The sequence below is a fragment of the Triticum aestivum genome, chromosome 7A (genome assembly GCF_018294505.1).
Source record: "Triticum aestivum cultivar Chinese Spring chromosome 7A, IWGSC CS RefSeq v2.1, whole genome shotgun sequence".
In the NCBI taxonomy this organism is placed as follows: domain Eukaryota; kingdom Viridiplantae; phylum Streptophyta; class Magnoliopsida; order Poales; family Poaceae; genus Triticum; species Triticum aestivum.
In genome coordinates this window covers 717,472,153-717,481,885 of record NC_057812.1, presented here as the reverse complement: position 1 = coordinate 717,481,885, position 9,733 = coordinate 717,472,153, and the positions used below count along the sequence as shown (strand labels likewise).

The 9,733-nt window shown below is 41.7% G+C and overlaps 1 long non-coding RNA gene across 1 annotated transcript; it reads right to left on the bottom strand.

Annotated features, from left to right (window-relative positions):
• Window positions 1–6,188: 6,188 nt before the first annotated feature.
• LOC123147011 (uncharacterized) lies at window positions 6,189–8,456 on the bottom strand. Its single transcript, XR_006473020.1, has 4 exons — window positions 7,345–8,456; window positions 6,760–6,917; window positions 6,567–6,665; window positions 6,189–6,479 (listed from the first exon to the last, which is right to left on the bottom strand). It is a non-coding gene; the product is annotated as an uncharacterized lncRNA (long non-coding RNA).
• Between the last annotated feature and the right edge of the window lie 1,277 nt (window positions 8,457–9,733).

Here is a 9,733-nt window from a genome sequence, read left to right as displayed (position 1 = left end):
ATACCTTGGTTCTCAAAAACTAAGGGAAATACTTACGCTACTTTGCTGCATCATCCTTTCCTCTTCAAGGAAATCCAACGCAGTGCTCAAGAGGTAGCAAGAAGATTTCTGGCGCTGTTGCCGGGGAGTCTACGCAAAAGTCAACATACCAAGTACCCATCACAACCCTTATCTCCCGCATTACATTATTTGCCATTTGCCTCTCGTTTTCCTCTCCCCCACTTCACCCTTACCATTTTATTCGCCCTCTCTCTCTCTCTATCCTCCCTCTCTTTCTCGATTTGCCTCTTTTTGCCCGGTTGCTTTTTGTTTGCTTGTGTGTTGGTTTGCTTGTTTGTCACAATGGATCTTCCTAGATTTGGTGATCTTCACCTTAAAAGGTTAGAAGAGATCGAAAGCAATGTCAGGAGTTTTATGATTTTGCAATTTGAGCATAATAATTTCTTTAGAAACGAGCTTAAGGAACAGAAAAGTTTTATGAGTCTTATGAATAAAGACCTCGATGATATGTCTAAAGAATTTGATGGTTTAAGATCCCAAATTGCTCGTCTTGAGAAATTGACTGCTGAAATTTCGGATAAGCAGGCTACCTTAGTTAATAGGATGGCCGCTAAACCGGATTTTTATGAAAATAAAGATGAAGATCTAAAAGTTATTGATGTGTCCCCTATTAAATCTTTGTTTTGCAATATGAATCTTGATAATGATGGGACTGAATATGATCCACCTTTACCTAGAAGGTGTTCCAAAAATTCGGAGTTTTTAGATCTTGATGCTAAATTTGATGAAAGTGGGATTGAAGAAATTAAAACCATAGATGTTGCTAAACCCACTATTTTGGATTTCAAGGAATTTAATTATGAAAATTGCTCTTTGATTGATTGTATTTCCTTGTTGCAATCCGTGCTAAATTCTCCTCATGCTTATAGTCAAAATAAAGCGTTTACTAAACATATCGTTGATGCCTTGATGCAATCTTATGAATAAAAACTTGAGTTGGAAGTTTCTATCCCTAGGAAACTTTATGATGAGTGGGAACCAACTATTAAAATTAAGATTAAAGATCATGAGTTCTATGCTCTATGTGATTTGGGTGCTAGTGTTTCTACGATTCCAAAGACTTTGTGTGATTTGTTAGGTTTCCGTGATTTTGATGATTGCTCTTTAAACTTGCACCTTGCGGATTCCACTATTAAGAAACCAATGGGAAGAATCAATGATGTTCTTATTGTCGCAAATAGGAATTATGTGCCGGCATATTTTATTGTTCTTGACATAGATTGCAATCCTTCATGTCCTATTATTCTTGGTAGACCTTTCCTTAGAACGATTGGTGCAATTTTTGATATGAAGGAAGAAGATATTAGATTCCAATTTACGTTAAGGAAAGGCATGGAACACTTTCCTAGAAAGAAAATTAAATTACCTTATGAATCTATTATGAGAGCCACTTATGGATTGCCTACCAAAGATGGCAATACCTAGATCTATCCTTGCTTTTTATGCCTAGCTAGGGGTGTTAAACGATAGCGCTTGTTGGGAGGCAACCCAATTTTATTTTTATTCCTTGCTTTTTGCTCCTGTTTAGTAATAAATAATTTACCTAGCCTCTGTTTTGGTTCTGTTTTTTGTGTTTAATTAGTGTTTGTGCCAAGTAGAACCGTTGGGAAGACTTGGGGAAAGTCTTGTTATCTTGCTGTAAAAAACAGAAACTTTAGCGCTCACAAGAAATGCTGCCATTTTTATTTGGAAAGTGATATTTAGTTAATTCGTTTTGCAGATGATTAATAGATAAATTCCTCACGTCCAGCAATTTATTTTACAATTTGTGGGGTTCCAGATCTTGCGCTAGCTACAGATTACTACAGACTGTTCTGTTTTTTGACAGATTCTGTTTTTCGTGAGTTGTTTGCTTATTTTGATGAATCTATGGCTAGTAAAATAGTTTATAAGCCATAGAGAAGTTTGAATACAGTAGGTTTAACACCAATACAAATAAAGAATGAGTTCATTACAGTACCTTGAAGTGGTCTTTTGTTTTCTTTCGCTAACGGAGCTCACGAGATTTTCTACTTTAAGTTTTGTATTGTGAAGTTTTGGGTAAAGATTTGATGGATTATGGAACAAGGAGTGGCAAGAGCCTAAGCTTGGGGATGCCCATGGCGCCCCCAAGATAATCTAAGGACACCTAAAAGCCAAAGCTTGGGGATGCCTCGGAAGGCATCCCCTCGTTCGTCTACTTCTATCGGTAACTTTACTTGGAGCTATATTTTTATTCACCACATGATATGTGTTTTGCTTGGAGCGTCTTGTATGATTTGAGTCTTTGCTTTTTAGTTTACCACAGTCATCCTTGTTGTAAACACCTTTTGAGAGAGCCATACATGATTTGGAATTTGTTAGAATACTCTATGTGCTTCGCTTATATCATTTGAGTTATATAGTTTTGCTCTAGTATGTCACTTATATTTTTTAGAGCACGGTGGTGGAATTGTTTATAGAAACTATTGATCTCTCATGCTTCACTTAGATTATTTTGAGAGTATTAAATAGCATGGTAATTTGCTTAAATAATCCTAATACGCTTGGTATTTAAGAATAGTAAAAACTTTCTTATGAGTGTGTTGAATGCTATGAGAAGTTTGATGCTTGATAATTGTTTTGAGATATGAAGATGGTGATATTAAAGTTGTGCTAGTTGAGTAGTTGTGAATTTGAGAAATACTTGTGTTAAAGTTTGTGATTCCCGTAGCATGCATGTATGGTGAACCGTTATGTGATGAAGTCGGCGCATGATTTATTTTTGGACTGTCTTCCTTATGAGTGGCGGTCGGGGATGAGCGATGGTCTTTTCTTACCAATCTATCCCCCTAGGAGCATGCGTGTAATACTTTTCTTTGATAACTTGTAGATTTTTGCAATAAGTATATGAGTTCTTTATGACTAATATTGAGTCCATGGATTATACGCACTTTTCTTCCTTCCACCATTGCTAGCCTCTCTAATACCGCGCACCTTTCGCCAGTATCATACACCCACCATATACCTTCCTCAAAACAGCCACCATACCTACCTATTATGGCATTTCCATAGCCATTCCGAGATATATTGCCATGCAACTTTCCACCGTTCCGTTTATTATGACACACTCCATGATTGTCATATTGCTTAGCATGATCATGTAGTTGACATCGTATTTGTGGCAAAGCCACCATTCATAATTGTTTCATATATGTCACTCTTGATTCATTGCATATCCCGGTACACCGCCGAAGGCATTCATATAGAGTCATATTTTGTTCTAAGCATCGAGTTGTAATTTTTGAGTTGTAAGAAAATAAAAGTGTGATGATCATCATTATTAGAGCATTGTCCCAGTGAGGAAAGGATGATGGAGACTATGATTCCCCGGATGAGACTCCGGACGAAAAAAAGGGGAAAGAAAAGAGGCCATAAAAAAGAAGAGAAAAGGCCCAAATAAAAAATATATATAAAAAATGAGAGAAAAAGAGAGAAGGGACAATGTTATTATCCTTTACCACACTTGTGCTTCAAAGTAGCACCATGATATTCATGATAGAGAGTCTCTCATTTCGTCACTTTTGTATACTAGTGGGAATTTTTCATTATAGAACTTGGCTTGTATATTCCAATGATGGGCTTCCTCAAAATGCCCTAGGTCTTCATGAGCAAGCAAGTTGGATGCACACCCACTTAGTTTCTTTTGTTGAGCTTTCATATACTTGTAGCTCTAGTGCATCCGTTGCATGGCAATCCCTACTCACTCGCATTGATATCTATTGATGGGCATCTCCATAGCCCGTTGATATGCCTAGTTGATGTGAGGCTATCTTCTTCCTTTTTTGTCTTCTCCACAACCACCATTCTATTCCACATATATTGCTATATCCATCGCTCACGCTCATGTATTGCGTGAAGATTGAAAAAGTTTGAGAATGTCAAAAGTATGAAACAATTGCTTGGCTTGTCATCAGGGTTGCGCATGATTTAAATACTTTGTGTCGTGAAGATAGAACATAGCCAGACTATATGATTTTGTAGGGATAACTTTCTTTGGCCATGTTATTTTGAGAAGACATGATTGCTTTGTTAGTATGCTTGAAGTATTATTATTTTTATGTCAATATTAAACTTTTATCTTGAACCTTTCGGATCTGAATATTCATGCCACAATTAAGAAAAATTACATTAAAATTATGCCAAGTAGCACTTCGCATCAAAAATTATCTTTTTTATCATTTACCTACTCAAGGACGAGCAGGAATTAAGCTTGGGGATGCTTGATACGTCTCCAACGTACCTATAATTTTTTATTGCTCCATGCTATATTATCTACCGTTTTAGACACTATTGGGATTTATTATCCACTTCTATATTATTTTTGGGACTAACCTATTAACCGGAGGCCCAGCCCAGAATTGTTGTTTTTGCCTATTTTAAGGTTTCGAAGAAAAGGAATATCAAACGGAGTCCAAATGAAATGAAACCGAACGTGATTTTTCGAACAAACAAGATCCAGGAGACTTGGACCCTACGTCAAGCAACCAACAGGGAAGCCACGAGGTAGGGGGCGCGCCTACCCCCCCCCCCCCCCCAAGCGCGCCCTCCTCCTATATATACCTACGTACCCCCAAACGATCAGATACGGAGCCAAAACCCTAATTCCACCGCCGCAACCTTCTGTATCCACGAGATCCCATCTTGGGGCCTGTTCCGGAGCTCCGCCGGAGGGGGCATCCATCACGGAGGGCTTCTACATCAACACCATAGCCTCTCCGATGAAGTGTGAGTAGTTTACCTTAGACCTTCGGGTCCATAGTTATTAGCTAGATGGCTTCTTTTCTCTTTTTGGATCTCAATACAATGTTCTCCCCCTCTCTTGTGGAGATCTATTCGATGTAATCTTCTTTTTGCGGTGTGTTTGTTGAGACCGATGAATTGTGGGTTTATGATCAAGATTATCTATGAACAATATTTGAATCTTCTCTGAATTCTTTTATGTATGATTGGTCATCTTTGCAAGTCTCTTTGAATTATCAGTTTGGTTTGGCCTACTAGATTGATCTTTCTTGCAATGGAAGAAGTGCTTAGCTTTGGGTTCAATCTTGCGGTGTCCTTTCCCAGTGACAATAGGGGCAGCAAGGCACGTATTGTATTGTTGCTATCGAGGATAACAAGATGGGGTTTTATCATATTGCATGAATTTATCCCTCTACATCATGTCATCTTGCTTAAGGCGTTACTCTGTTTTCATGAACTTAATACTCTAGATGCATGCTGGATAGCGGTCGATGAGTGGAGTAATAGTAGTAGATGCAGACAGGAGTCGGTCTACTTGTCTCGAACGTGATGCCTATACACATGATCATACCTAGATATTCTCATAACTATGCTCAATTCTGTCAATTGCTCAACAGTAATTCGTTCACCCACCGTAAAATACTTATGCTCTTGAGAGAAGCCACTAGTGAAACCTATGGCCCCCGGGTCTATCTTCATCATATTAATCTTCCAATACTTGGTTATTTCCTTTGCTTTTTACTTTGCTTTTATTTTACTTTGCATCTTTATCATAAGAATACCAAAAAATATTATCTTATCATATCTATCAGATCTCACTCTCGTAAGTGACCGTGAAGGGATTGAAAACCTTTATCGCGTTGGTTGCGAGGAGTTATTTGTTTTGTGCAGGTACGAGGGACTCGCGCGTAGCCTCCTACTGGATTGATACCTTGGTTCTCAAAAACTGAGGTAAATACTTACGCTACTTTGCTGCATCATCCTTACCTCTTCAAGGAAATCCAACGCATTGCTCAAGAGGTAGCAATCCTTATTGTTAAATGGTCAGAATCACTCCCAGCTAATCTTTGACTTGCTGTCCTAAACAACTTGACAATGGGGTTATGTGTGTTCAACATTTGTATTAGCGATTGAACAGTGCCTTAGTTAGGTTGGAATGAAGAGCTTGAAGACGAAGCAAAGCATGAAGATGAAGCAGAGCGTGAAGACGAAGCAACATTTATTCGGTTTGAAACCTCACGCTCAATATCAAACATGTATAACTGTGCATATTTTGGCCGCTCCCTAGTTGGTCTCAAAGAACCAATGCGGTGGAAAATCTGCCCACTAACCTTGAAAACATATGGGCCTCGTCCATCATTTATGGTTTCATTAATTTTAGCTCCCATTGAAGTCATTGCAAACATCGTATTGTACTGCCTAATATGTTTAAAGAAGTGACTGGAGAGCGTTCTGTCCTGGGATGTGAGTAAATCCAAGAGGTTGAGCAGGAGGATCATATGGCTGCAGGTAAACTTTTCCTCCCTTGCAACACAAATTATATGTTGGATCTGGAGTGTGTCTTTCTCTGCGTAGACGCTCTTCATACCAAAACAGAGCACCACAGTGTTTGCAAGAATGATGGGGACCTCCAAGGTTTAAGGGTTGAAATATAGTTCCTGAAAGATAAGCCGGGAAGATTATTTTTGTAAATGTAGTCATCCCAAAACTCTTAGGCGTGAACTGGAATGTGGGTAGAATCTTACGGTTATGGGCAAAGACCGGATTTTCTATGTGTGACGTCGATGTGGATGATTCTTCATTTGCAGGTTGTTCTGATGTTTGTTTTCCTCTAGAGGTTGTTGCTTCATAGATATGAAGAAGTAGATGGTGAAATAAATCGCAAGACATGTTGTATGGAAGATAACAATTCGGAGGAATATAATGTGCCTAACAAACCTCTTTTTCCTTTTTGAACCATGAGTTCCAGACGCACACGTCTGTTCTGGGCAGCAACATATGGGTTTACTCAAGGAGGAGGATTAGGTAATGATGGATGACGTTTTCGTCCAACTGAATTATGCGAAGAGCTTTCTGCCCTATCCATGTCGGCAAGTCTACCAAACGCAAGGTGATAGAAACAGATGAACGGTGTGAAGATACTAAAGCAAACTATATAAGGGGGTGAAATGCAAGGTGTATGTCTTCTCATACCATATAAAAAAACAAAAACTGAAGAATACAAGTTCAATTGGCAAAAGTAAATTCAGATTTGGACAAATGCAAGGCGATGGCGTGAAGAGACTAAAGAATACCCTCCTAAAAACTCTGTAAATGCAGGGGATGAATGCAAGGCATATGGATTCTTGTACCATATTGAATTTAATTTGGACAGACAAACAAAAAATCAGAACAAATAAAGAAAAGCAGAGCTAAGTATTCAATATAGCGAAGCATACAAAAATTCAGAAATAGCAGTTAAATTCAGATATGAACGAAGTACACAAAACTTTAGAGTAAGCAATAGATGGAAACAATATTTACCTAGAGGAGCCGTCAATCCAAGGTGTCTGGGTATGCAGCAGGGGAAGAACAACCAAGATGGGAAGCTGGGTGTCCAATTTTGTCCAGTACCTGAGGAAGTCCAAAGCTGTGATGAATCAGCAAAAATGTCACAGGGAATGTGCATGCGGACGGGGGAGAGATTTGCTCACCAGGGGTAGCTGTATGACTACTATGGAGGACGATGGGAATGAAATGGATTGTGGAGCACACAATTTAAATGGGAATAAGTCAGTTACTTGTGGAGATCAATAAGTCAGTTACTTGTGGAGATCGTGGGGAGAGGAAGTGAATAGTCAATCGTCAATGGCCTACAGCCGAAGGGTTTATTTGCTTTTTAGTTGAACAGTTTAATTCAAAAGATAAAAGTGTGGGCCATTTGGTGTCAGCAAGCTAAAAACCACTGAAGAACAACGGGATTACATCACCTCCACATCGAGAAGCTTAGTCAGAAGCAGTGAACTAAATGCGGCTGTGTTGACCTGGGGAAGACGTGGATAAAACCGGGTTCCTGGCAAATGATGACGGCAGTGGAGCAGAGGAACATCGATGGTGGCCAGAGGGCGGAGCAGAGCAACGACACCAGTGGACAAAGGGCGGATGGCCTGCATCCCAACTGCACCTGGAGGCTTGGAGCAGAGGAAGGGGGTTCGCCCAGCCTAACAGTATTGTTCCTCGACGACCTGGGGCAGCGGCAACGGAACAGCGCCCAGTCCGCGTCCCAGCGCCAAGAAGACGTCGTACCGGCGGCCGCCGGTCGGCCGAAACAGATGGCCAACAGCGGGCAGCACGGTGGTGGATGGGTGGCGCGAGCAAGCGAGGGGGGCGGCCATGGCGCGGTGAGCATTGGCGCTGGTCGGCGGCAGGATTCGGTCCAGCAGAGAAGCAGGTGGTGGAGGCGCGGGGCGGCCATGGCGCGGTGAGCACCGGCGCTGAGGTGGAGGTGGGCGGGATCCGATCCTGCGGGAGAGCCGGCAGTCGTGCGGGATGCGATGGAGGAGGAGGCCGCGGAGGCGCGGGGCGGACATGGAGCCATGGAGCGGTGACCACCGGCGCCGGCGCTGGGCTGGAGGTGGGCAGGAGGGCCGGCGGCTGTGCCGTGCCGTGCGGGATGCGGGATGGCCAGAGGGAAAAGGAGTGCATGCGGGTGAGGGAAAATGCAGTTTTTTCGTACCGTCGTGACTGGAGGGGAATAAGTGGGAAACTGAATAATTACGTGGCTGCGGGTGAGGGAAAGCGATTGGATGATTATGTAAACTGAATAATGATGTTGCATATTGCTGATGTGGATAGTGTGCATGATAAGAAAATAGAAAAAAGTGGGGAACAACTTCTTAAAAATGATAGATACGTATGTGTCAAAATCCAGGGGCCCCTCCCAGACATGCGGTACACAGGTGGCCCATAGGCCCATATCATCTCCCGAAATGAAATTAGCCCTAATAAAGGAGAGAGGTAGCAGCCTAGGCAAGTACGCCAAAGAAAAAGGGAACTAGGCAATCAGCAATCTACTACTTTCTTCTCCCGAAACGAAATTAGCTCAAGTTGATTAGCCCCACATTGATGTACACACGCAATCATGATGTAACTCTTGAGACGTGAGATTGCATCCATAATCCAGTCAACCACTACCCTATTCTCTGTTCCCCCGACCCAACCTTCAGATCACAAGTCGCAGGCCGCCGGCAGCTCAAGTAGCTGCACGCGGCCATGCAGGACTCAGAGTATCTCCAGCCACCCCTCAACAGGTCCCCCAAGGCTCTTTTATAGCGTCGGTGCTGAAAAAACGGTCTAATCGCTTCAGGAGCCCATTTTTCATCGGTTAGGCCCGAAACTAGCGCCGGCGGAACAAGGCCGAACCCGGTGCACTGTGGGGCACCGTGGGGCGTCGGAGGAATCATTTCTGGCGTGAAAAGGAGTGGGTCCGTTATCATCGCCTTGGTTCCCGTGGAAATCAATGCCAAAGTTGTCGCACCAAGTGCGTCCGTTATCCACTGTCCAGACACTCGGAATATTATCGCCGAGTGCCTCCCGCGTGACGTCCACATCGCATCGTTGCTGACCGCCTACTCACGTACGCCAATGCAATTGGTTTGAGGTATATCATTCATACTATTCCCTATTATTTATGTAGCTGATTAAGTAAAATGTTTTTTTGCTGATAGCTCATTAACTTATTTGCCTTCACATATATGATGCATATCTTCCACTGCTAAATGATTTTACAATATTACGCATCTATAAACATTGTTGGATAAAACTTACACTGGCCTATCATAAGTGACTTTGTACCAAGAAACATTTTAAGAGACTCGATCTTATGTATCTATTTATGTTCTTTTTCTTTGCTCAGTCGTTCCATAGCCAGGTT